We start from the raw sequence: 27,619 nt of genomic DNA on the forward strand, positions 1-27,619 counted from the left end.
AATTTATCGGGTCGTACATTATTCACCCGAGTTAATTTAAAAGTAAAAAAAGGCGTTTGTTATATTTATAACCATAACTGCTAGAGGCGGTTTGATACAAATGATTCCTGAAATAGTAGAAACTTTCTCAAGAATAATCTTTTACATAATAATTATTTGAAAGCAGGTAATATTTTACCCTTCAAGTAACACCTTCACGTTGTTTATCATAAGGGATTGGATGTGTAATGAACATCATTCCTCACAGAGAATGAGACTATGACCGATGTGTTTTGCATTTGTGTTATTTTATATGCGTTATAAGGAGTAGGATAGTTATTGTTAACTACTTATATGTATCTTTTTCTGTAGGGAAATAAGGAATTATTTCTAATACGTAGGAAGAAAGTAAAGATTAGAGGAAGATAATTATTAGAATTCATAACGCAAAACAATTATATAATTATATTACATAATAATTATCTTATATATGCAGGATAGAATAGCAATTTTATGGTTGAAAAGTTAGTACAGTGCTGTATAGAAAGGAATCATAAAATGCATCAAATCAGTCAAGATAGTTATATGAAAAACAAACTGTAATTTCTGCAGGTAAGCATCTTTATAGCATAGTGGAAGGATAACAAATTATGACCACGTTTATAACGATCATCCAAAGATATGGACTTCATTGAACGAGTGAAACTATGAGATTTTGCAGAAGGTACTTCGCTATTATTTGGAACAAGGCATGTGCAATGATTTTTCCTAAAATATTCCATCTTTTTTTAGGTAGGGGAAAAGTAGTGATGGAGGGGAAATTTCCATCTCCAAGCCAGTTCTGCTTGAGACTAGAGTCACGAGTGGAGTTGTCTATTTTGTATTCTTGGCACTACCTTTTTCTAACGTCATACGTCGTTTATTCTGTCCCTCGGTGACTATGCCTTACTTCAGTAGTTCTCAAAGAGTGCGCCTCAGCGTCCTAGAAAGCCGCCACTTCCTCGTAGGGACGCAGCAAGATATTATACAATTTTCATAATTTTATTTCCATTTTTAATTCATTGTCATAAAATTTGTTCAGTTATATTTTTTTATGATCTAAAATGTGTTTTTATTTTTACCTAACCGTTGACCAAAAAATTATTGACTGTTTCGCATAGTGTACTAATGAAATTTAACAAAGGACACCTTGGGAAAATCTGGATTCAACAAGGACGTCGAGAATTGATAAACTTTGGAACCTTAGATAATTCTCACGTTTTAAATTATTTTTAAACCTTACTTTTGTCTTAGAGATCGTTATCTTACTACTACACAGCATCGTACCTTTCTCAGTCCACCGTTAAATATTTTTTTTTTATTTTATCTTATTTATTATTTTATTTATTAATTTATTTTTTTTTAATAAACTAATTTGATATAGCTTTACCATGAAACATCTAGTTAAAACAAATATATAAAGAATAAATAATTGAATGATATAATTACTTTAACTAGTTAAAATTTTCACAATCACCATTTATAACTTCGTTTTTAATTAATTTTATTTTTCATTTTATTAATTGAGAATCGCTTTAACCTTAATTTATTAAATTCAGTAACAAATTAGCATTTCTACTGTTCAAAGAACTATTAAAAAATGTATTCTAATGAGGAAGAAATGAAATTTTTACCTAATAATATTTGATCCTTGACGGTGATTGATCCCAAGACTGACTGATTTAGAAGTCAACATCTACAGTAACTGATAAATGTTGAAAAACGAAGTGTAGATATTGAAACGTACTTTATAGTCGTAATTTATAATAACATAAATTACACTAATCAAATTTGTGATTATTTACATTTATAGAAATTTACGTATAAAATTATTTACAGATCAGTTCACAATCTTACTAACTTCAAGGTAAATTATTGCATGTCTTCTAATGCGTATATTATTTGGCCTTCTGGCAATTCGAAGCGATTCTCATTTTACAATCTATTTTTAGTATTAATTTTATTTCAAAATAACTGAATTAACTAAATTTTTATGTTTATTATTACGACTTAAAGTACAGATTTACATATATTTTAATGAAATCATGATTGATAAATGGATAAGTGAACATATTCCTAACCCTTACCGGCGATCCTTCCTTCGGTTATCAGTACTAATTTATATTAGGAAGGCAAAAGGCGTTCAAAATTTCGAAAATTTATAATATATTTGCTTTAATTACTTTTTCCCTTGAATCTTCACGTTCCTAGTTGCTGGAGTTTATAAAAGAAGAAAATGTCTCCTCTGGTCAAAACCGTCAAAAAAACCGTCCTCTGGTCAACCGGTCAAAAAATGAGTCCTCTTCCGAATTCTTTAAACATTTTGAATTTATAAATTGAAATATTCCGGTAGAAAATTTCTCTTTCTATCTATGTGTACTGATCTTTATTTTTCTTTATATCTCAGGAACAGTTTAACATAATGATCATGAAATTTAGTATGGCACTTGTATATTAGAGGAATTTGTACAGAAAGTATTACCGGTTCCCGACATCTACTCCTACTCAGTCGATCTCAATCACGTGTCTTCTTCATCTGTTCGAGTTATCATTGCGCCCTTTACATTCATATTGTTTCTGTGCATGTTTAATATAAATAAGAAAATAGAGAATGCTTCCGCATGTGAAATGACATTCGATTTTTTAATTAAAGAAATATGCTACGGTGTTAAATTCTTCTTCAAATCGATGAAGTTACGATGGTTAGGTCATCCCAGTCATGGTCAGTACGGAGATGATATTGAAATTTTAATGCGGGGCGAGAGAGAAAACACGATGATGAACGAACCTATTCATTACCATCAGTCTGTCAGTCGACTGGTGCCTCGTGTTCACAAATTTAAAACAGAATTCAAACAGGATGGCGTCTGGTACTCGAGAAAATTTTGATTTGTCTGTTATACCGTTATCCATGATGATCTGTGGTCTCATGGTGTTGAGAAAAGAAAATAATTATTCGTGAAATTTAAGTGGTAAATTTTATGAGCGTAAACCATAAGCGAGCATTTAGCTTTACAGACCCGATCTGGTCCATAATGATTATTGTCTGTTTAGCAAACTGAAAAACATTTTAGGAGGAAAGCGTTTTAAGAGAAAGGAAAACTTGAATAAAACTACTTATCTCAATGAACTGGCGACGGACGAGTACAAAAACTCCTAGGACGGTACGATAAGTGTTTAGATATACACGGTGACTTTAAGGATAAGTAACTTAAAGTTAGTTTACGTTAAATCAAATTTTATTCAAAAATCGGTTGTCGGTTTTTTTCATTATAAAATGGGTACTACTTTCCGGGAGACTACATTCTGTTCTATTAAACTTCTATTATATTGATCTCCAGAAGATTAATGTTCTATTAAACTTTTAAAGAAATCAAGCGAGAGGTGGAGATATATTGAGTATAAATGTATCTCATGGGGGGGATTTCACTTACGAGAAATTTCTTCAACGTTTCATTTTAGGTTATAAAAAAATAATAATAAAAACACTCTGAAAATAAGATATCGAAATAAATTTTTAATAGCATTCTGATCATAAAAATTTCATTATAAAATGTTCGAAATATTTTTTCTTCTTTAGTTGAAATTGTTAAAATAATTACTTTTCTCTAAACAAAGATGGGGGACCTGGATATACGAAAGTGAGTTACGGGTACCTTTTTTTTCTTTTTCCTGTTCAGCCTCCGGGAATTACCGTTCAGGTATTACTTCAGAGGATGAATGAGGATTATATGCATGAGTGTAAATGAAGTGTACAGTTTCAGTTCGACCATTCTTGAGATGTGTGGTTAATTGAAACCCAATCACCAAAGAACACCGGTATCCACGATCTAGTACTCAAATCCGTATAAAAGTAACTGTCTACTAGGACTTGAACGCTGGAACTCTCGACTTCCGAATTAACTGATTTGGGAAGATTCTTTCACCACTAAACCAACCCGGTGGGTGAGTCATGAATCACGGGAACCTGTCGATTTTTAAAGTAAAATAAGTTGGCAACACTGGCGTGTAGGCGGGAATAGAAATAGCTGTGTCCTTCGTATCAGATCCCATTAAAGAAACAATAGAGCAGCGGACTGGTGTGCACCGCTCTGTTCGTTGTGAAAATATATTTTAAAAATATTCATAACTATTCGGTTGTGATTACAAACCCGGCCATTATTCTGTCGGTATTTCAGTATTCCACGTCTTATATTGTTCAATAAAATTCGTGTTCAGTACAATAAAATTGTAGATAACAAATTTCCGAATTACTGTATCTGCAATGAAAATGCAAATGAAATACTGTATCTGCAGGTCCTGTGTGTCCCGTGAGAACTCCTCCAAACATCAAAGAGTCAGGCAGGCAATAATGAGGAGTCCTCAGCGCTCAACCAGAAAACACGCTGCCAGCCCTTCGTTTATCAAAAGAATTTTACTCAAGGTTTTCAATTTTCATACGTATAAAATGATGGTGGTACAAGATCCAAATAAACATGACAAACCAAGTTGATTACGTTTTATGGAAATTTTATTTACTTCTTTACCAGTGAAATGTTCCTACTAATGAGTGACGAAGTACACTTCATTTATCGGGTACAGTGAACAGCAAAGGTTTCGTTACTGGTCTAATATGAATCCTTAGCAGCTTTATATGAGTCATTATCACTGTTCACTTGTAACTGTTTGGTGTGTTCTGGTAAGTTTAAGAATCATAGACCGTTATTTCTTCGAATAAGAAGATACTCATTCTTGACCGGTACACAATGATATTGCAAGGTTTACTTGCTCCTAACGTCATGGGATAGATTTGGGCTCCAGTAGAATGGAGCAATAGCCATCTCGAACCACTACCAGCATCAATGGTAGTGGTTCGAGAGATGTTTTCAGGCTACGTGCAAAAGGGGAGATGTCACATGGCCGGCATGTACTTCACATCGGTCAGTATGCGGCTATTTTCTCTAGGGGGGGTCTATAGAAATCATCACTAGACCTAACAGCATTAATGAACTCAAAGCTCCATACAAGAAGAAACCAGAGCAATCTCAGACAACATGGTGTTAGCAGTGATGCGAATTCAGCGTAAAAGACTTCAACAATGTATAGAAAGTGGTGGGGGTCATTTGTTTGTTATGTAAAAAATGAAGTCGCAAAAATAAATGGCATTATAGTATTTGCTATAATTACGTATTAAAGCATACTTTGTGGACAATCAAAAAATTACTTAAAAATGTTAAAACTAAATCCTCGCCATCTAGTTTTAAATTAAAATTTAGTATTGTTTTTTTTTGCATACAGTTTTTAAGCGTTTTATAGTTTCGAATTTATAACAATTATTTAAAACAATAAATAAGTATATTCTACTTAATCAAAAAACTGAACAAGTGTCATTTTTATAAAAACAATAGTATAATTCAATTATTCGATTCAATAGAGGAGTTAAGGTTATAAAATTACGATCCTAACAACACAGTTTAAATTTTTTTTAAATTTCGTAATCCAGAATATATTTTACGCTTAACAATTCAAAATATAACTACTTTCCACGGAACAGTTATTTTTGTATGATTTGTAGAATAAAATCTATTTAAGTGATGAAGTACGTTTTTTTATTGATGGATTTTCCAAAAAAAAATTATATAAATGTGTTTTTTAACTTTTAACTGGTGTTCCAAAAAAATCCTTGTCCAAACTAAGATATCTAAATATTATATTTGTATTTCGAAAGATTTTTTTTAAGTTCCCAGAAATAAAATTTAAAATAACTGGAAGGACACCAACAACCACGCCCCTCCAAAAATAAGAAATAATACTTTATTATTCTTAATGAATCTGCGTATAATGAAAATGTAAATATTATACTAAACAATTTTTAGTGGGCAAACCTTACCATGTTATTCATACCAAACCATACCATTAAAAGTATTCTATAATACAAGTCTAAGTAAGTTGTAGACAACGGATTTAACGAATAAAACAGTGTGTTGTCAAGTGCTTTAGTTACTATTGGTATTCCAACGACTCATCATGTCTAGGGCCAAGATTTAAACCGGTTTCTGAAAAGAATATAAGATGATGTTAAAATAGTAATAGAGAAAAGATTGATTATCAGTTTACATGTTGTGATGTTAATCTTATTAAAAAAATTCCCGGATGAATAATATACAAAAATATATTAGAAAAAACAAAGAAAATAAAAAAAATCCTTTCGGCACCCCGGAAGGCGGACATAGATTTCACCGTGCTAAGTAGGGAATAAAAAAGGTTTCCGTCTTAAAGTTAAGAAAAATTTCAGATTTACTCAATCGTTGCATGTTAAAAAAAAATTCATATGTTTAGCATACGACAGCCCCATCTTCGTACAATTCCAGCAATATTTTGGTCATCCCTTGCCGCAAGGGTTGGTCATATCAAAAATTGTTGTAGAGAAAGATTTTAGATAATGTTTAGAGGACTAACGATCACTTTAAACCGATTCGATACTGTGCCTGTTAAGGGTGGTATGATTTTTTTGTCTTCAAAACCCCCATTTTTTCCATCCGCTGAACCAGTGGTTGGTGATATCAAAAAAGTTACTTATATAAGTTTTAGACCCTTATTTAAAGAATAGTAGGAACTTTAGACGAAGTAGGTATTTTACTTAATAGGAAAGTTATAGCGATATTTTTATTTTTCGTAAAAGCCCTTCCCCCATTTTTACCCCTTGGTCCGATTTTGGCCGTTAACAAACTAGATCGTGATTTTGGGACTTGTTATTTTTAAGAAACAATTTGAAAGTGATTGCGCAAAATTACGGCAGTTATCGTGTCCACAAGAAAGTGAAATATATATGTATGTATATATAATATATATGCATATATATGTATGTATATATAATATATATGTATATATAAAATTTTGCGCTGATGGTGGTTTTGGGGTCTGGGAGATGTGAAACGCGAAGATATTTCGAAATTTTCCTGAATTCGAATCATGATACCCATTACAATAGATAGCTTTCTTATAAAATATACCTAAAAGCTCGATATATAGCTTTATGCGGCAAGGATGAGAATGAATTTATTTTGCCTACATTCTCATATTTAATTTACATCTACTTTTTGATAATTCAGCTGTTTATCGAAAGTGTACATAAATGAAATAAAGTAAAGAATAAAAATATATTTTAAAAATATGCTAAAAAGAAATAATTTTTACTTCCTTGTACGAAGTAAAGGAAGTATTGCAATCATGAAAAATTTCGGTTTTCAGATTTCAACGGAAATATTATTTTGACCATCCCTGAATCCATTTTGACTACTTTTGGCATGACGGCTGTTCGTACGTACGTATGGAAGTATGTATCTCGCATAACTGAAAAAAAATTAGCCATAGATGTTGAAATTTTGGATTTAGAACTGTTGTAACATCTAGTTGAGCACCTTTCCTTTTGATTGCAAACGACTGGACCAGAAGTGTCCAAAAAAGGCAAAAAATTCAAAAAATTTGGATTTTGGAAATTTTCTTAACTTCAGTAATAAGCTCTAATTGAGAGCTTTTCAACGACTTATCATAAGTGGTATTTATTTTCTTTCATTGGTCCCAGAGTTATACCCAAATAAAATTTTAATTAATGAAACGTTGGGTCGTACAAGGGGAAGGCACATCGGTTCGAATCCCAGTTCATTTCCTTGTTTTTTTTAATTTAAATATATTGATATATTAATAATTATTAACCTTTCTGATTGTAAAAAAATGTGTATATGTAATTTAATAGCCGTACAAGGAAGTCATGTGGTGTTCACATAAAACGTTTTTAGATCGGTACAAAAGGGGTTATAAGTTGAACAAAAACGGAATTGAAAACTTCTCAGTGGTAAATAAATAATGGAAAAAACGTAAAGGACCTTGAACCAAGTTTTGCGATTAAGAAAAATTAAAAATTCTCCCTAAATAACCTAAAATTAAATGAGAAGAAAATAAATATAAATTAAAAAAAAATAGCTTCTTAAAATCCACACTTATACATCGATATATCCTATTATCTCTACCGACACCTGCTAGTTTGATATAGACAATATTTATGATCGGGTTTTGTGCGTTTCGGAAGGTGTAACTATCCAACGTATTTTCTTTTATAGCACAGAATACAGTGTAGCGCACGGTAACGATGGAAACCGGTCTCGTCTGTAATTTAAAATTGTATGAATGAAAAAACTCTTAGGTTTTTATCGCAACTTACCGTAATTTTTTACTTGAGGAACTTTGTCAGTCACCGGCCGCACAGAAGTTAGCCGATCAGAATTAAATTTCTAAATACTTATCTAGTTGCATGTATTTTGTTTATAATAACATCGACCTCATTGGGGTTTTATCCGATGTATAATCTTTACACGCACATACTGAAAACATACAGAGAAATAATAACAAAGAAACATAACCTTTAGATTACTGAAGTCAAGCAATAACATTTATATAATTAACGATTTAGATTTATTATTAATTTGAATTCAGTAACTTTTAAATAAGACATCAAAGATTTCTTCTTTTTTTCTTTTTATAAACTTGTTTGTTTTTATAACTTGTATTGATTATTTAATTGACTTTATGAACATCACTTTGTTCAGAATTAAATTCTCTACATTTTTTTTTTTTAATTTTACGTATCTATTTCTCATGTAACAAAATTGAATTGACAAAAAAATTAATATCGATAATGTCGATCTGCAGCGGTGTAATTGCATCTTTGTCTTTCACGCGGAGGTTCCGGATTCGAATCCCGATCAGACATATTAACTTTTCACACCACTACAAAATTCATTATTTTCCATTTTAGTGATTATATCGAATGGATCATCAACCTGTGTTTTTCATTGTATGAATAGATAAATAAATAAAAGTCAATTATAAAATTAATTAACTCCTTTATCTGATTCGATAGGCAAGTAAACAACTAATACATTCATAACAAAGGAGGATAATAAATATTCATATTAATAAAAAAATTAAAAAAACTGAAAATATTTTTCTATTATTATTATTAATATACAGGAGGTAATTTTGAACATTTATTGTAATAGTAAGTTCTTAATATGTTTTAACTATTTTATTTTTGTCAAACGGCTTTATTTTTAGATATTCTCGGATGTTAGAATTAAAAGTATTATTCTTTCTGTTCAAAAATTGATGTATTTTTCAGTTACGTTTCGGATATTTTGATGTTAATAAAATTCGTTTTTTATAACTTCTTTTATTTACATAACTTTGTTCAGAATTAAATTCTCTACAATTTTTTTTTTTAATTTTACGTATCTATTTCCTATGTAACAAAATTATTGTACGTAAAACATAAAAAACGGGGTTTGCAACATAATTTTTTGCGTTTTATCCCAGTTTTCTCAAAAATCACTTCAGATACACTTCTGAAACCTTTCTTATTCAATTTTTCAGGTTAAAAACCATAAGAAATCATCAAGCTTAACCCTCGTTAATTTGGGTTCCTAGAATTTCAGTATGGCTTTATTTCACTTTTGCCCAGGAATCATGGCGAAATCTTTCACTAGCCGTAACTCGCTAACGAAGCACTTACATAAACATTTTACATGTTTATGTAAAAGTTTTTCATTATTTTCACTAGTAGAACTCGTCCTGAAATTCTTTTTGTTTTTTTCGTGAAACACGCTGTATAAACCATTTTGTTGATTATTAGGTTAATTGATAGCATAATAACCCAGTTCATAACAACGTTAAAAAAAAATCACAGACTATTTTATTTCCCAGTTTGTTTTCTGTTAACTTATGAGATACCATTTCTTTAGTATAGAAGTTTTTCTTTAATAATCTGAACGAAAATAAAGCAATTATTAAAAATACATAACTAAAATTTACATCAATGTGAAATGCGAAATCATTGCAAAAAACAACAGATATTCTGATTTATTGAAATGAATGTTGTTATTATTACTATAAAAATATATACGAATAGTAATTAACATCATAAAGTGAACTTTTTAACTAAAACACTGCGATAGGAAATTTGATATGCGGATGTAATATCTGACCTTAATATTAAACTAATTATAATACCTGAAAACTAATATTACTGTTGGGTTTTTTATCATTAAAGAAAAAAAAAATTTAATTCAGCATACATGTTTAATCACGGTAAGCAAAATTCACACTAAAATATTCTGTTACTGACCTTGTTTTTTTAGAAGTTTGCAATATAATACAATACAATAAAAGTAGACGAAATTCGAGAATTATTATCCTGTATAATTTATCGATTCTAATAAGAAAAAAAATGTTTGAAATATTTGTTAAAAGGTTGGTTATTTACTAAATGAAAGCGGATTATTTGTGAACCGAAGATTATTTTTTTAAATCTAATAGTGTTACTTATAGGGGGGTTACACGGCAAAAAAGTTATAATAGAAATAATATTTTTATAATCTTTTTTCCTGTCTTGCGTTACAAATTGACCAATTCATTTTTAGTAAACTGTGTTATTATTATTTTAATCAGGAGCTTAAAGATTACTTAAAATTTTCTCAGTAGATTTTACTCACTCCTTTGACAAAAATTTAATCTGCTGTACCATTCTCATTAAGGATGAATTTAATTAAAAACAATTTTGTTTAGATTAATATTGAAGTCGGTATCCTACAACTTTTTAATCTATAAAATATTTTTTTTTTTTAAGGTTTCATATAAAATGAGATTTTTAAACGCTTTCTCACTAATTATCCTCTGCATTTTAAAAAAGCTTTTTATTAAATTAAATAAAAGTTATTTTTATGAGCCATAATTAAACACAAAGAAAATGTTAAAAATTATCAGAATTAAAAGCTGACCGTAGATAAATCTCACATTACGATAGATTTTTACGAAACTTTTTCTTCTCGTACAAAGATTAAAAAATTATATTTACTGCTAATCAAACAACCGGCGTAAATAAAAGGGGGCAAAGATTTGTATATCTTTTTTGGTTTTGACCTTGACAGACTTTTATCTCAAATGCGCTATTGGGCTTTTAAATCTGAATGAAATAGTTACGCAATATTTAGAGTACAATTGCGAAAAAGATTAAAATGTACGGTAAAGTTGGGCTCGATTTTAGCACCTTGATCAAATGACGCTTAAATACTATGGAGTATTAAAACTATAATTGAGAAAAATATTAAAATTTTAAATAAAAATTTTGGATTACATTTGACTTTCTTGACAAAATGACTTTTTGTCATCAAAATTATATTGTATATAAAGTAAAATAGTTAAAAAATAAAATAAAAATCTTTAGTAAAAGATTTGGGTTCCATTTTATCCTCTAGCTCAACAGCCACTTCACATAACAGTTTTAATAACAGCCACAACTAGAAAAACAGATATCATAAAAAACCTTTACTTCTATTTCGGAACCCACGAGACCCCTTTTTTTTTAAAAAAAGTTCTCATGTCTCTACATTACCGCCAGGTGTTTTTCCACAAAATAAAAAATAAAGTTTAAAAATTTGATTGATTTTTAAGTACAGAAACCATCCAGCCTCTTGTTTTTTAGGGATTAAAAGTTTTTATTTTTTGGAGTAATTTACTCTAATAAATCGGCCCGATTTCGTTCAGTGTTATTTAACAACGTTAAAAAAATATAAATGTAAATATAAATATATAAATGTAAAAATATAAATATAAATGTAGTAGAAATAACAAAGATGGACCGCTGAATGTGAAAATAGGAGGAGAAAAGATTATGGAGGTAGAAGAATTTTGTTATTTGGGAAGTAAAATTACTAAAGATGGACGAAGCAGGACCGATATAAAATGCCGAATAGCACAAGCTAAACGAGCCTTCAGTAAGAAATATAATTTGTTTACATCAAAAATTAATTTAAATGTCAGGAAAAGATTTTTGAAAGTGTATGTTTGGAGTGTCGCTTTATATGGAAGTGAGACTTGGACAATCGGAGTATCTCAGAAGAAAAGATTAGAAGCTTTTGAAATGTGGTGCTATAGGAGAATGTTAAAAATCAGATGGGTGGCTAAAGTGACAAATGAAGAGGTATTGCGGCAAATAGATGAAGAAAGAAGCATTTGGAAAAATATAGTTAAAAGAAGAGACAGACTTATAGGCCACATATTAAGGCATCCTGGAATAGTCGCTTTAATATTGGAAGGACAGGTAGAAGGGAAAAATTGTGTAGGCAGGCCACGTTTGGAGTATGTAAAACAAATTGTTGGGGATGTAGGATGTAGAGGGTATACTGAAATGAAACGACTAGCACTAGATAGGGAATCTTGGAGAGCTGCATCAAACCAGTCAAATGACTGAAGACAAAAAAAAAAAAAAAAATATAATTTACTTAAAATAAAAACATACATATCGTGCCCATCGTCGGATGGGCTCCAAAATCAGTCAAGTGGAATATATATATATATAATATGTATATGCATATGTGGAATATATAAATATATGTATGTAAACCAAGTTTTGGCGATCTCGTGGCGTAGTGGTAACATGTCGGCCTTTCATCCGGAAGTCCCGGGTTCGAATCCCGGTCAGGCATGGTATCTTTCATAGACAACAAAATTCCATTTCCATATTCCACGTAAGCTTTCAAAGCTTCTGTATAGCTTCACCAATTAAAGAAAAAAAAATTATACTTATATATATATATATATATATATATATATAGAAACCAAATGTTTTTGCTAAATTTCTACTTTTTTGATCAACGTTTTTCGAGATATCAAGGAAAAATTGTTTAAAAATAATGTTGAATATCTCCCACTAATAAATCCGATTGACTTTAAACTTTGTTTAAATACCTTAAAAAATACTTTCATCGTAATAAACCCCAAAAAGTTTAAAAATTCAACTAATGAAAATTACCATTACCCCCATTTAATTTTTTTTAATGTTCCCAAATTTTAATGTCATCAATATAGAAATTATTTGAACTATTTATGAAGTATTTATTTTAAGCGAATCCGGAGATATTAGTAAAAAAAACAGACCAGCATTGGTAAAAGTATCTTCCTTAAATTATTTATTCTTATTTATACTTTTTGATAAATGGGTCTTGAAACGTCGTTATTTGGAAAAACTCCCATAACTAAACTTTTGGCCGATCATTATACTTTTCCTCCTTTATAGCTACGCAGCTGCAGAAGCAGTACAGGTATAGCCGAGAAAGTAAAAATTAAATGCAAAATAATAGGGGTTACAAGGAATAATAATTATTAATTTTTCTTAAGTTAAATTCACATCGTAATATTATTAAATCTTAATGTTTTACTTATTGATAAAGGTTAGTTACTTGTAATTTCTGTACTAGATTTTTTTATACAATAAATACAGTAACATCGACGCGTAACTTACACTTTCGACAAAGAGAGTGAATTTTGTCATGTTTAGTCATACTAATTCCATCCCCACCTATATTATATTCAACGAAGAATACCACACCCCACTTTTGTCTACTATGTTTTTACCACCTCTCTTTTACACACACATCTAGAGTATCCATTCATTGTATATCGGTGTACCATAACAACTAGCCGTCAACATCGCTGGACCAAGAAATACAACCGGTAAGAAATGAATTACTTTTCATTTCAATAACATTTTTTTCTTTATTAATTACTAATATTAATTAATAAATGACAATTGTTAAATGTTTATTTTCTAATTAAAAAAAATATATTAAATTTGAACACTATAACGCTATTTAAAGTAATATTTAACGAATGAAGTTATTTATTTTAGATTCAAATTTTTCTAAAACGGGGCTTTTTTAAAATATGTTTTCTGTGTTTTTTAATTCATTCATTAAAACCATGAGAAGCTATAATAATGCAATCAGAATTTACTGAAGCCTTTTTATTTTTGTTATTATTATTATTATTATTACATTTTTTATTTCTTGACATAAGTTAAATAAATAACGAAATTGAAAATGGAAAATTATATTTTATTTTCTTCAGCGTCTGTAATATTTTGAAGTCACAAAGTCATGTAAATATGTTAAGTGCCAGAACCAAATATTTATAAAATCACCCACAAAATCACCGAAACGCAGAACATATTTATTCTATAAATATCAACTTATATTCTGCTCATCATAGAAACTGAATGCAAAATAAACATCATTACTCTCATAAAAAGCAATTCAGATTAATGTTTCTTATACCTTGGGTATTTTACTTTAATAAAACCATAAGAAAAACGGCATGGTTAAGGTAATGCAAAAAATTAAAGGGGTTTTCCGTTGTGAAAAAATGCATCATACTTATTTTCTGTTCTCAATACGGGATAGTCATTTTCTATAATTAATAAATGGTAAATATTAGAAATTTTTAAAAGTTTTCAACTTGACTAATCTACATTTCTATTTTTCCCACTTTGAAACCTTGAGCTAATAAAACGATTTTGATTATTGGTTTTTTATTTCGTATATCAGATTCTACTAAAAATATGTTCGTATATCATTCTATATAAACTTCATGTAAAAAGCGCTTACTGAACTATTTAGTAAACAAGTCGAGGGTTTTTATTTGGACCCTCTGCTTCGGAAATTGTGGAAGTAGATGTTTCTATAAAAAATGGTTTCGCCAGTTAATATATCGCAAGGTACGGGCGGAGAGGCCATCGGGCGTGCCCCGGATCTTTGAACCTCCCTGGGCCCCTCCAGTTAGCCGCTGGAGGGGTCCATCCGGAGGAAATATGAACAATGGAAAGTTCTCTGTTACACTTACAATCATATTGACCCTGGCCGCCATATCGCCAGCTCTAAACATGATATAAATCCAGTTCCAAAACACGTTTTTAAATCTACATGATCTGCAGATGGCCAAAAAATACAGTCGGTACAGTGACTTGAAGATGGAAGTCAGGGAAAAAGAATGATCGCATTTCCAAGGAAACTACTTAGAGCCCCGTTAGCCATCTATATGTATTGCACTTATGTACAGCTAGCTGCTGCCGCTCTGGACGTGGAACAAAAATAGTATGTTTCGAACTTGGGGATTGTTATTATTACATATTACTACAATAATATTATAATTTTTGTTTGTTTGTATTGTTAGTGTTTTATTGTTTTTGGTTTGCCGTATTACCATGTCTTTTGTAGTTTGTAGTATAGTATCATATTTATATTCAGTTTAGTGTTATCACGTTCCCCAGTCATATACGTTTCCTTATAGTATTAGTGTGCATAGGAAAGTTTTATTTACTATTCTATGCACTTTCTTCACATTAGACTAGGATCACTCAGCTTCCCTATAATTAGAATTTCTTCATGAAGATTGGAATGGCTGTAAAGGGAAGTGAAGGCCACTAAAAAAATAATAAAACATTTATTATAATTATCATTACTATTATAAAATAGAGAAATATTTAGCATTACTCCTATGCAATAGAAAGATTGCGGATTCCATTCACTAGCAAACTATTACATCTATCGATATAAGATTTTCTTTGTAGTTTTCTACATCGATAAATGCCAAAATAGTAACTTCTGTTATAACGTAATTTGAAAGATTGCGGATTCCATTCACTAGCAAACTATTACATCTATCGATATAAGATTTTCTTTGTAGTTTTCTACATCGATAAATGCCAAAATAGTAACTTCTGTTATAACGTAATTTAGGCAAAGATAAAGAGAATTTGTAATTTACATGGCATAACATGAAGAATAAAATTTAAAACTTATATCCTCCAGATATATATGTAAAAGTATAAAAATTATTTAAGAAAATATAAATTAAAAAAAAGTAAAATCATTTTTAAGAAAAGCACCCATTGATCTTTAAATGTTGACTTAAAAATCGGTGTCATCTTAAACATTTTAATCCATATTTTATTATTTTTTTGTGTAATGTTTTTAATTCACCACATAATCTTCGAAGTTTGTGAATGAGAATATGAAATGGAAATTTTATAACTCTGAAAAATGCCATGCCTATCTGGAATTCGAACCCGGGACCTCCGGGTAAAAAGCTGAAACGCTACCACTTCGCTACGGAGATGCAAAGGCTTTAAATTTTAGTTTATTTTAATTTAATTTATTTTTATTTAAGATATAAATAGAACTAAAAAAAACTTGCTCACATAATAATACATTATTATTATTATTATTTGCAAGAAATAATGAAAATTAATAAAAATTATATTACCAAAATAAATATTATATATAATATTGTAAAATTATTGTTTATGCATATCCTGAAGGGGAAAATTCAGATTAAAAAGATTTTTTAATAGTGTTATTTAAAAACACAGTAACATTTTTTTTTGTATAAAAGAAAATTTAATAGTTTAATTACTTTATAAGAACAAAATTTGTTGTAAGTTTTCTTCACGCTATTATTACTTGATTTTCTGTTTACGTTACACTACTAGTAAGATCTATACGGGTTTTTTCTCAAAGGAGTGCTCAACTATTATGTTCAATTACTGTTGTCGTAAGGAGAGGAGTGATCCGTACTAATATATTTAAGATTATGAAATGTAAACAGAGAAATATTAAGAGCCGAATAGCATTATGATACGAAAATATCATTGAATTCTATTACTGTACATATAAAATACTGTAGCTTCAGAAAGCATCGATAGCGAATACCGCTATTCAAAATACAAGGTTTCTTTGTTTATCATCGCCCTCTCTCATAACTGCGATTGGGTTATTCCGTTTAACACTTTGTATGGAATAACGACCTAGAACAGCCGGCAAGTAATGGAACCAGCGGCGCCATTCTTTGAGGTACTCAGAAAAAAAAATCAAAATGTTCCTGGTTTTCCCTTTTAATCGAAACATAATAAAAGCGATCAATCGATACGATATGTAATCGCTTTCAATCCAGTCACGATACAAATTCGCCCAAGAATACCACACAACGCACTAACTGGCAAATACATCTTGTAGACGGCTCCCCGTCAGCAAACATGTGGCCATGATAGAGTCTTTTTATGTATATTATTTTCATAATGTACTTTTGCCTAACTGATATTATATTAAAAATTTACATTCACAACTAGATAAAAACAACTTTTGATAAAATAATTAAAATAACGAATAATTTTGTTTTAATAAAGTTTTATTAAATAAACATATACATTTAGTTAAAATGTAATATATAATAATTACAGTATGTAATACGGTTATAAATATTCTTATTGTGATTTTTATTTTACAAAAACTATAATTCCACTATTAGTACTGAACTCGACATAGAAAAAGTTTCCAAAGTAGATTTCAAACTGTATTTTCGTGAAACAAAATATTTTTCATTTAACAGCACATTAGTTTTCGTAAAGCCAATTTATACATAATCGTACTTTAAGAACGTTTACTAATCGATATGATTTAGATAAGATTAACGTCGGTGTAGAGTACATACGTAGTGGTGGTTGAGGTATGAAGCCTATGTGTCGTATTTACTCTAATCCATGTGCTTTAAACACGAGACAATATAAAGTGCTAAAAGAATTGTTTCGCGAATTTATTTATATTTTTCAGGGTTATCAAAAATTATATCGTTATAAATAATTATTATAATTTTATAACTTCAAAATAAAAACTAAGCGTGATTTAATGTAATCCATTTGTTTTTTTAAATTAAAAATTTATGTTTAAATGATCCGACATCTTGTTCATTATTAGTTATTAAAAACGATGATTTAATTATATTATATGTTAGTGTTATCAAATAAACGGCTATATTAGGATTATTTATAAATAAATGACGGATGATGTAATTACTAGTAAAGCTACCAAAAGTAACAATCGGTTCAGTAAAGAAGATAATTATATATGAATGTAAAAGGAGCAGAGATACTAACTGAAGTATCTTAGCCTATGACAGAAAGATATTTCTGATATCGATGTTACTTGGGACGTGATATATTATATTTATACATTAAAAAAAAAGTACAATTTAAGAAGCAAAACAAAGTTTCAGTCTCAAAAAAAGGAAAATTAAGTCTTTTGAGAAATTAAAAATCAGTATAATTACCACTTATTATTTGTTTAATAGTTATTTAAAATACGATCCGTTAAAAAAACAAGTAAAAACGAATTAAACAAAGTAATTAAAACACAAGTAAAAATAAGTAAAAACAAATTCTTTTATAGTGATCTGTCGTCTAAAATTGTGAAAAAAAAGTAATATTAATTAGTGTACAGGAAAGAGTTTAAACCGCACTCGCCAGTTTAATAATTCATAGAAAGCTATCTATGGTAACAACATTTATTCATACCAAAAAAGAAAAATTCTAGGATTAAACAAACTTTTTCGCTTAATCCGTCCATTTTAACCGAATCGGTTACAGAACCGTCTACTGAAGTAAAATCCTTACACCCCGTTCCGGTTATCCGATGGAAATAAAAAGAAATAACATTAAAATATATACCCTTTCTGGTAAGGGTTCAGATTCTGGCTAGACGGGCCGGCTAGTAATTTTTATATTGAGTACATATATCTACTTTTTTAGCTTCGTCATAACTAAATCACATGTTGACATGTTTTCGGATGTATTCCAATTTCAAAAATCACTGTACTAGCAGTAGTTTTGAAATATATTTAGAAATAAGTTTTAAATTTATTTTGAAACATTTATAGGCAAGTACAGCGATTTTTAAATGGAATATATACGAAACGCGTCAACAGGTGGCTTAGTTATGACAAAGTTGAAAAAAATAGATAAATGTACTCAATATAAAAAAAGACATAACATTAATTAAAATTTTTACACTTAATGAATTCAAGAAAAAAATGTTGATTAATGAAGATGATTTTTCGTTAGGAACCGCATTCTATTATTTAAATGTATCTATTCATTTAAAATGCCTTGTAGTCGGTATTCTTAGAAATATGTGTCATGCAATTTCAAAAGTTTGATTGCCGCAGGCTCAGGTTATTCGTTTGGTTACATTTATTTTGTTTCTCTCTTTTTTTATTTTACTAACATGAATCGTTTACATACATATATATTAACTATCTACGATTTTTTCTTATTTTTACGTTTTATTATTTCTACAGTTAACTTACGTCGAATAGACAATTTATTAATACGCATACATTTACCGAGGATGTATGAATTGTACGATACTGTAGAAACTATTATTTAATCAAAAGTATCATCATTATTATCGAAGAAACAATTCAATTCGGTAAGAATCAATTAACTGTTTTTGTGTGTCCTGTTGCACTGGATTCTATAGAGTGTATCACGAGTTCTCCCGAGACCTTCATAACCCATTCTACTCGTGAAAATAATGGAAAAAATTCATATAAATATATTTCCTAAAATGCTTAGTTTGCCAGTTACAGCTGGTGAAAGATTTCGCTCGGATTTCAGGTACCCCAGTGAAATGAGGTCGTACTGAAATTTTCAGAACATTGATTAAGAGACAGAATAGGTGGTTTCTTACGTTTTTTGACCTGAAAAATTGAATAAAATAGGTCTCAGAACCGTATATCCAGTAGTGTTTGATAAATCAAAACTAATAAATTAGGATAAAACCCTGTTTTTTTATGTTTGACGTACAATAACTTTGTTAAATGAGTAATAAACACGTTAAACTTTTAAACAAAACTTGTAGAAAATTTAATAAAATAAAGAAAAGTTAGAAAAATTTGAATTTATTTAGAATATTTAATTATTAATTACTTAGAATTTATTTATTAATTTATTTAGAAACAGCACATTAGAAAAGTATTTACATCAGGGAAGTACTTATTTAACAAAAACCAAATTCTTTTTTGGCGATGTGAAACTTTTGTAAAAACAAAATTTACTGTTAAAAAATTTTAAGAAACTGGAAATTCCACAACAAATATAAAATAAAAATAAATGAATAAAAATTACATAGTTAATAAGTTTCTTATTAATGATAGAAATACAATAAAATTATTTGAAAAATTATTATTTTAATTTTGGCAATAAAATAACAACAGCTGATCAACAATACGGAATACTGTATTAGTGTTTAAATCATCGTATAAGGAACAATAAGTATATCGAGTACTGTTAACTGAGCTGTAGTTAGCGAAGGTTTTCTGTGGTTTTTAGTTTGAACGTGATTGGTTTGCCATTGAACTAATGACGTATTTATTTACAACAGAGGAATAAACTGGTATGGTATTCATTTTGAGTGATGCTACAGTAGAATTTTAAATTCCTTTTTTCAAATTTCAGGATTCCAGATCCTAAAACAATTAGCGCGTCTTTTCGTAATCTTCGAAAAACAGGTTTATTATGTAGTATTTATACCAGCTACGAACGATCTGTCCAACATGACGCTGTTATTGATGAAATTATTATCTATGCAGTTCAGCGACGTCTTTCTAAGAGGATCAGAGTTTCGCATTCGATGGTTTGGGGGATACTAAAACGAAATAAGTTTTATCCTTATCATAAACAGGCAGTTCAACATCTAACCCAGGAGACTGTACGCTTCGCTTGGATTTCTGAAACTGGTGAAATACAAATCAAAAAATTTACAAGTATATTTTGTTTAGCGACGTGGCAAATTGCACTTGAGATTATGAAAGTCTCGGGAGAACGTCGTGATACATTCTGTGTAACAGTTAAAAAAAATTGTAATCAAAGAAAAGAAATTAAATAAGATTTTATCTTGAGTTGGCGACCGCGTGGTCTCGAAAAAAAGAGTACTTACAAATTTATGTAGTTTGTAGAAATTTATTGGTAAGAAATTGATTTATAATGTAGAAGCACTTATAAATACTTAAAATTTTGCATTAAATGTTTTTCAGATCTATTTTCCACCTTTTATTTTTAATTGAACACGTCGAGATTTTGGATATTACAGTTTACTGATCGATAAAAAATTTTAATTAATATCCATCGATCTGTAAAATATGTTTCTCCCTCTGATAAACGTAGCCATAAAAACCGTGTTTATATTTTTTTGTTTTCACACGTTATTTTCTTTTTAGCGAAGTTATGGACTACTAATGCGATTTTTAAAAGTTATTTTTCCACTAATGTGTAAATTATGAATTTATTTTTTCGTTCTTAATGCATAATTAAAAAATTTAACTCACGAGCTGTTTCATTTATCACTAGTTAAAACGTTATGATGTATTTTTAATTACTAATATTTTTCTTAAAAACAATACAGATATCATCAATACGAATTTAACCTAATAAAAATATTCCTAGAGAATATTTTAGTTATAAATGTATAAATTGTAAATGTATATATTTATCTTTATTTTTATCTATAAACTAATATGTTAGCGAATTTGGTGTAATTATATATTAATAGTAGATTACTCTATGAATAATAAACTATGCGTAGTATAATCTGGTGACTATTATGGTATAAGAATATTTGGTAAAAAAATATAATTAATCATTAAAATTATAAGTATGCTCAATGCAAAAATATATAAAATAACGTTTAAAAACTAACAATAAAAATAGCCTTCAAAAAATCATTAAAACTATAATATTTTTTCAATTATTTAAATACTAATTTTTTTCGCTAGAACCAAATTAAAAACAGAAAAAATTATCTTACCCTTAAAAATAATATAATTTGAGGCTGATTTTAAAAAGTATACATTTAAAAAATAATTAAAAATCATTATTTTGATTTTTTTGTTGTGTTTTTGAGATTAGATTTTTTTTTTAATTTTTTTAAATTGTAAAAAAATTGTCGAAGTCACTTATGAAAAATGTAAATTTAAAACTACATGCACTTTTCGCTTGATATAGACTCATCATCAATAGATGATGAGGGAAATTTGCAAAACTAAATGTGAATAGATACATTAAAATAAACATTAATGATAAGAAAAATTATTATTAATTAATCTAAACTATTATATAAAGAGGAAGAGATTTTTTTTTGTTCGGGATAAACAAAAAAACTACCCGATCTATCGATACTAAATTTTTACCCATGTTTCTTGGCATAACTAAGAAGATTTCCGGGTATATTTCATCAACGCAAAAAAATATATATGAAATAGTTGCCGGTTTAAGCAAAAACTTTAATGAATTGAATTAATGAACTGTGAACAGGGTTTGAATTGAATGATTCGAAACAATCAAATGAATAATATTACATAACAGTAGAATTAAATTTACATTAAATAAAGTAATCTATCTATACTATTATATAAAGAGGAAGAGGGTTTTTGTTTGTTCGGGATGAAAAAAACTACCCGATCAATCACAACTAAATTTTTATCCATGTTTCTTGATATAACTGAGAAGGATTTTGGATAAATTTCATCTCGAAAAATTTACAACAAAAAATGTATTAGTAGTGGAGATTTGCCGTTTGAAGCACAAACTTTAATCCATTTAATTAATGAATTTTGAACTGTGAATGTCTATCACTGTATGAGCTTGGTTTGAACTAAATGATTATGAATATCTAAAAATCAACTTCTAGATTTTTTGAAATTTCGAATTTCAAAGATTAAAATGGATTTTTGAATTTTTTTTTGTAATCTTGATGTTGTTTTAATTTTTCGGTAACAAATTAAGAAATAAACCTGATTTTTAGTCAGTGTAATCTTCATGTTAATAAACCAATTTCTAAGTTTTTGTAATTCGACCTTGAAAGGTGATGAAGAAAGGTAAAAAGAATTTTGAACAATGATTGTAAATTTTTCCAATTCCGACTATAGTAAACGAAATATTCAGTAGATTCGGGCTTGCAAATATTCTTCAGATAAATATTTAAAAACCATTTTAGGGTTTTTTTAATTCCGATTTTTTTGAGGGGTGAAAGGCATACGTGGCTCAAATAACATAGCCACTGCCACTGTTACTGCATGTGTGACTGCCTGCACCGGTTTCTGCTTACTTGACTAAAAAATATAAAATAAAAAGATTGACCGCTACGGAAAACGCAAGTAACCGTATAGTGCGGGCGAAGCTGCGACGGTTAGCTAGTTATTAATATTGTATTCGTTCACTTTTCAGATTTTGTTATCAATTTAATATATTTTGTTATCCATTTACGATTGTCAATTTACACTTATAAATAGCAATTAAAAATTTTTTGTATGTAATTTTTTCTACTTTTTATTTATACGATTCTGTTTCTGTAGTCCTTTCCTTGTATCGCAGTAATAATTTTGTATTACGTTTTAATAAGGCTGTTTCTGATGCGAGATTACCTGTTATTTTTATCTGAAGTTTCCCTGTAAATTTGTTGAATTTTATCTTGAACTTTGTATAACATCGGCTACATACTTTACAACAATTCAATTCGAAGAAATGATGATAAAAAAATTTCAAATAAATAATATACAAATTTCCCTTCAAAAGTTAATTTACTTAATATTTATGAGTCATCACTCAGTTGAGCGGTTTGATATTATTCTCCATTCCGTTCTGTTTTGCGGTAACTTTTTATCCTGAACAGAAATTATTACATTCTGCATAATCACTGATCTATTTAATTCATTCCAATTTCTGTCTTTCTCTATAGTTTTTACTTTTTACTCATCCCTTTATCACTGAATTACCTGGATTGACCCACCGACCTAATTCGTCTCTAAACGATTCTTCCACAAATTTCTCTCTTTACATATTCATTTTTAAGATTTCTTCATTTTGTTCTTCATTAAATTACCTAAAATTCAAAATTCTCCTATAACATCACGTATCAAAAGAGCTTACATTCCTTTCCTTTTTGATTTTCCTATTGCTCTTATTTCCCTATATATATTTCTTATTATATATTTCCCTATATATATTATTTTAAGAATTTCTTTCAAATTTGCAGATCTATTCTTATCATTATTATTACTTATTTAGCTGGGTTTTTTTTTGCCGTTAAGGCCATTTCCCGCATCCTACTCTCCGAGCCTTCTTATCCTGGGTCGCTTCGTCCAAGAAACCACGCTCCTCCGTACTCTTCACCACATCATGATCCCACACCCTCCATGGCCTTCCTCTCTTTCTTCTATTTGATGGCTGCCATTCTCAAACTTGACGAGGAAATCTGTCTGGACCCAACCTGCGCATATGGTCATAGTAGCCGTTTAACTGCTACATTCTCGATCAAAGATGATGTAACCTTCATAATTTCTTTTACTCTATCACTTCTGACTCTATGCATCAGTGTAACTTGGCAACATCTACGCCAGTACATCATTTCTACAGCCGTCAGTCTCTGTTTCATCATTTCACGTAGAGTCCGTAGCTCAGAGATATACGACACACTGCTTTCGACTAAAGTTTTTAAAAAAATATTATGTTTATTTTTCATTGATATATAGCAATTCTACAAAACTGATTTCAACCTTCTTACATTTCTCATCCTCTTTATAATCTTGTTCATAATATCCGTAGTATTTCATAATATCCTTAGTATTTCTTTCACCGTATGTTAATGTTATTCCAAAATATTTAAATTCATCAGAACGTTTCACAGTTCCTAACGACTTTTCTAAATCCTCTCATTTTCCTCCGCCCACCATGTATTGTGTCTTTTGTATATTAATTTCCAGTCCCCATTTCTTGTATTCAGTAATTAAGCTCACTATCACATACAAAATATCATCCTTATTTTCTGCCAAAATAAGCTGATCATCTGCAAACAATAAACTGTAAATATAATTTTCCTGCATCAGAACTCTCATTTGACCTCTTTTACGGGTCCAATATTTCAGAGACTTCTGCAAATAAACTTTTTAATTTGATTTATTTTGTGTTTTGCGTGACCAAAAGTCACAAAAAATAACACAATAATAGGAGAGTTCGTTCCATACTTTAACTAGCATGTAATGGAAGCGACAGGTTTTTCAGTACTCGAAAAGACCTGTAGGTAGCGGAGGCACATACACTAGATCCTTTATAAAACCATAAAGGAAAAAGATCAGATCGGATGGACCTATTAAAAATAGATATTATTACAAATAGATTATAAAATTAAATTATAATTGAAAAAGAGATAGTTATTATTGTATCGATTATTAAACTAGTCATATTTTAATCTTTGCCTACGAGTTTGAAACTTACGAAACTCGTAATAACTCACATCATAATAAAGATAAAAAATCCTAGGTGACCATATTTCACTCCCTGATCACCTTTTATTTTTATGTTAATGTATAGGATTTCATTTCATTATAAAAACATCTCTTCAGACAACGGTAGATAAACTGAAGAAACACACTCTCCTTTTGTCTAATTTTTGAACTATTTTATGCTATGTTAAATAATCAAAACGTTTTGAAAAAAAACCGTTTTATCCACCGAAAAAGTTCATCTTTTATCATTCACTTCACAGAATTTGGGCGTTATTAGACAACAAATTTATCGGTTATTTACTGTTTTCAGTGTAATAGTTTTTTCTGCTGGAAAGTTTTTTTAAAATTAAAATAATTAATAATATTCGTTTTAATTTTATTTGTTGAAAGAATATTACGTAAGTAAATCTAATAGTTTTAATTAATAAACGGGGATTATGAAATATATATTTTTTACTTCCTTGTACGAATAAAGGAAGTATTGTGATCGCGAAAAACTTCGTTTTTCAGATTTCAACGGAAATATCCATTTTGACCATCCCTGAATCCATTTTGACTAGTTTCGGCGTGACGTCTGTACGTACGTATGTATCTCTCATAACTAAAAAACGATTAGCTGTAGGATGTTGAAATTTTGGATTTAGAACTGTTGTAAAATCTTGTGCACCTCCCCTTTCTCCTTTTGATTGCAATCGACTGAACCAAACGTGTCCAAAAAAGTTCAAAATCCAAAAAAAATTGAATTTTTGACTTTTTCTTAACTGCAGTAATAGGCCCTCGTTCAGAGCTTTCCAACGGTTGTTGTAAGTGGTACTTATTTTCATTTCATTGGTTCCAGAGTTACAGCCAAATGAAATCTTAATTAATGAAATATTTGAATGTTAAAAGGGGAAGGCACATCGGTTCGAATAGGACTTCATCTCCTTTTTTTTTATTTGTTTATTTTAAATATATTGACTTATTAATAACTATTAACTTCTGTAAAAAAATAATTTACCATAAATAATAATTCAATAATATCAATAAAAATATGAAAAGTTATTAATGAAATAAAATTTTATGTACTTTTCATTTTAAAAAAGATGTGAATATGTAATTTAATTGGCGTTAAGAAAGTCATGAGGTGTTCCCATCAGATTTTTTAAATTTTAACTGAATCCATTATGCATCATAAAATTTGGTTAGTGACTTTGGCGTGTTACTGTGTGGTTAAAAAAGTACACAGAGTTTCAACTGAACATACATCTTGCTGCAAATAGTAAAATTTGAATTAAGTAAATAGTAAAATACAAGTTACTGCATTTTTATAATCCATTGCAATCAGATTGTTCTTGAACGAGAGAAATGCCTTTCGCGTGCCCCTTATTAATTCCTAAAATAGTTTCAAATTTATTCCATCACATGATTATTTTTGATTTCAGACTGTTATAATCAAATTCGTGTTATGATGAAAATTACAATGATACCTGATTTAACGCAAAGAGCCCGTATCAAACCTCAGAATGCGCTTTTTTTTTACAAAAAAAAAAGTCGGAGTTTTATAAATCAAATTGTTATTCGGGACAGTTAAAAATAAGGATCAGATGAATAACATTACAATATCAATTTTTTATCGCCGTCTTTTAGTTTCTTTACAGTTGTCCAAATTTTCCTTTTTCAAAAATTTCCTGAAAAACAGTGTTTTTTTCAATTTTCAGGTCAGTAAACAGAAAAGTTTTTTTAAAAAATACATTTTGCGCAGAAAAGTTTAATAATTTTTGTAATGTAACTACATTTTTTCTATGGTTTTTTTTTCATAGTAATACGACAAAGTAATCCGCGGTTATACGGCGTTTAGTGTAAACATTGGGGAGAGGAAAATAAACAGTAAATATTGCGTCATAATATTAAATATATTGTCGCGTATTCGCAGTTCGACAAGGAAACTGAGAAAATTCAAACGTAAAAATTTCTTATAAATACAATTTCTTACCCTAAAGACATATAAACAAAATAAATTATTTTTTTTTTTTTTGTGCAATGGGACAGCTACATAAAGCCTCTGTATATTACACAGTAGTACATAAAAACACATACGATAATTATAATAAAGTTACAATAATTATAAGTTAAGAATTTATATATAAATTAAAAAATCAAAATTTAAAATATAAACAATTCGAAATACAGTTTTTTTATAATAATACATTTTCAGATTAATATTAATTAGAATTCATAAAAATGAAAGTAATAATTGGTGTTTTAATTATGTTACACTATTTATTATTATTATATTAGTTTTTGTATGTATACAAAAGTACAGATAAACATGTACACATAATTCAGTATGTAATAATTACATTGTTAAAAATTCATAAGAAAATAAAAAATCACATAATTAAAAATACACGTAATTCAGAATACAATTTTAAATAATACATTTTATTAATAATAATAATAATAATAATAATAATAATAATAGTTATAAATTCAAAAACAACAAAAATAATAATTAGTTTTCATTATGGTAATTATTGAGTGATAACTTTAATAATAATTTTATTTATATCTAAGTAGAAGTACATCACAGTTTCACATTTACATCTAATCTCCTTCATCCAATTACATTTGTATTATAATTGAA

General features: G+C 28.9%; 1 protein-coding gene across 3 annotated transcripts in view; it reads left to right on the forward strand.

Annotated features, from left to right (window-relative positions):
• LOC142328934 (ABC transporter G family member 23-like) overlaps positions 1-27,619 on the forward strand; it is a 226,270-nt gene that overhangs the window by 51,238 nt on the left and 147,413 nt on the right. Inside the window, exon 1 of one of the 3 annotated variants that reach the window (XM_075373113.1) lies at positions 13,487-13,563. The exons of the other annotated variants lie outside the window; for them this stretch is intronic. The gene's annotated coding sequence lies outside the window, so the exon portion shown is untranslated. Of the gene's footprint in view, positions 1-13,486; positions 13,564-27,619 lie in introns of those variants that run through there. 3 annotated transcript variants of the gene reach the window in all.

Source organism: Lycorma delicatula, chromosome 8 (assembly GCF_047948215.1).
Source record: "Lycorma delicatula isolate Av1 chromosome 8, ASM4794821v1, whole genome shotgun sequence".
Taxonomy (NCBI): Eukaryota; Metazoa; Arthropoda; class Insecta; order Hemiptera; family Fulgoridae; genus Lycorma; species Lycorma delicatula.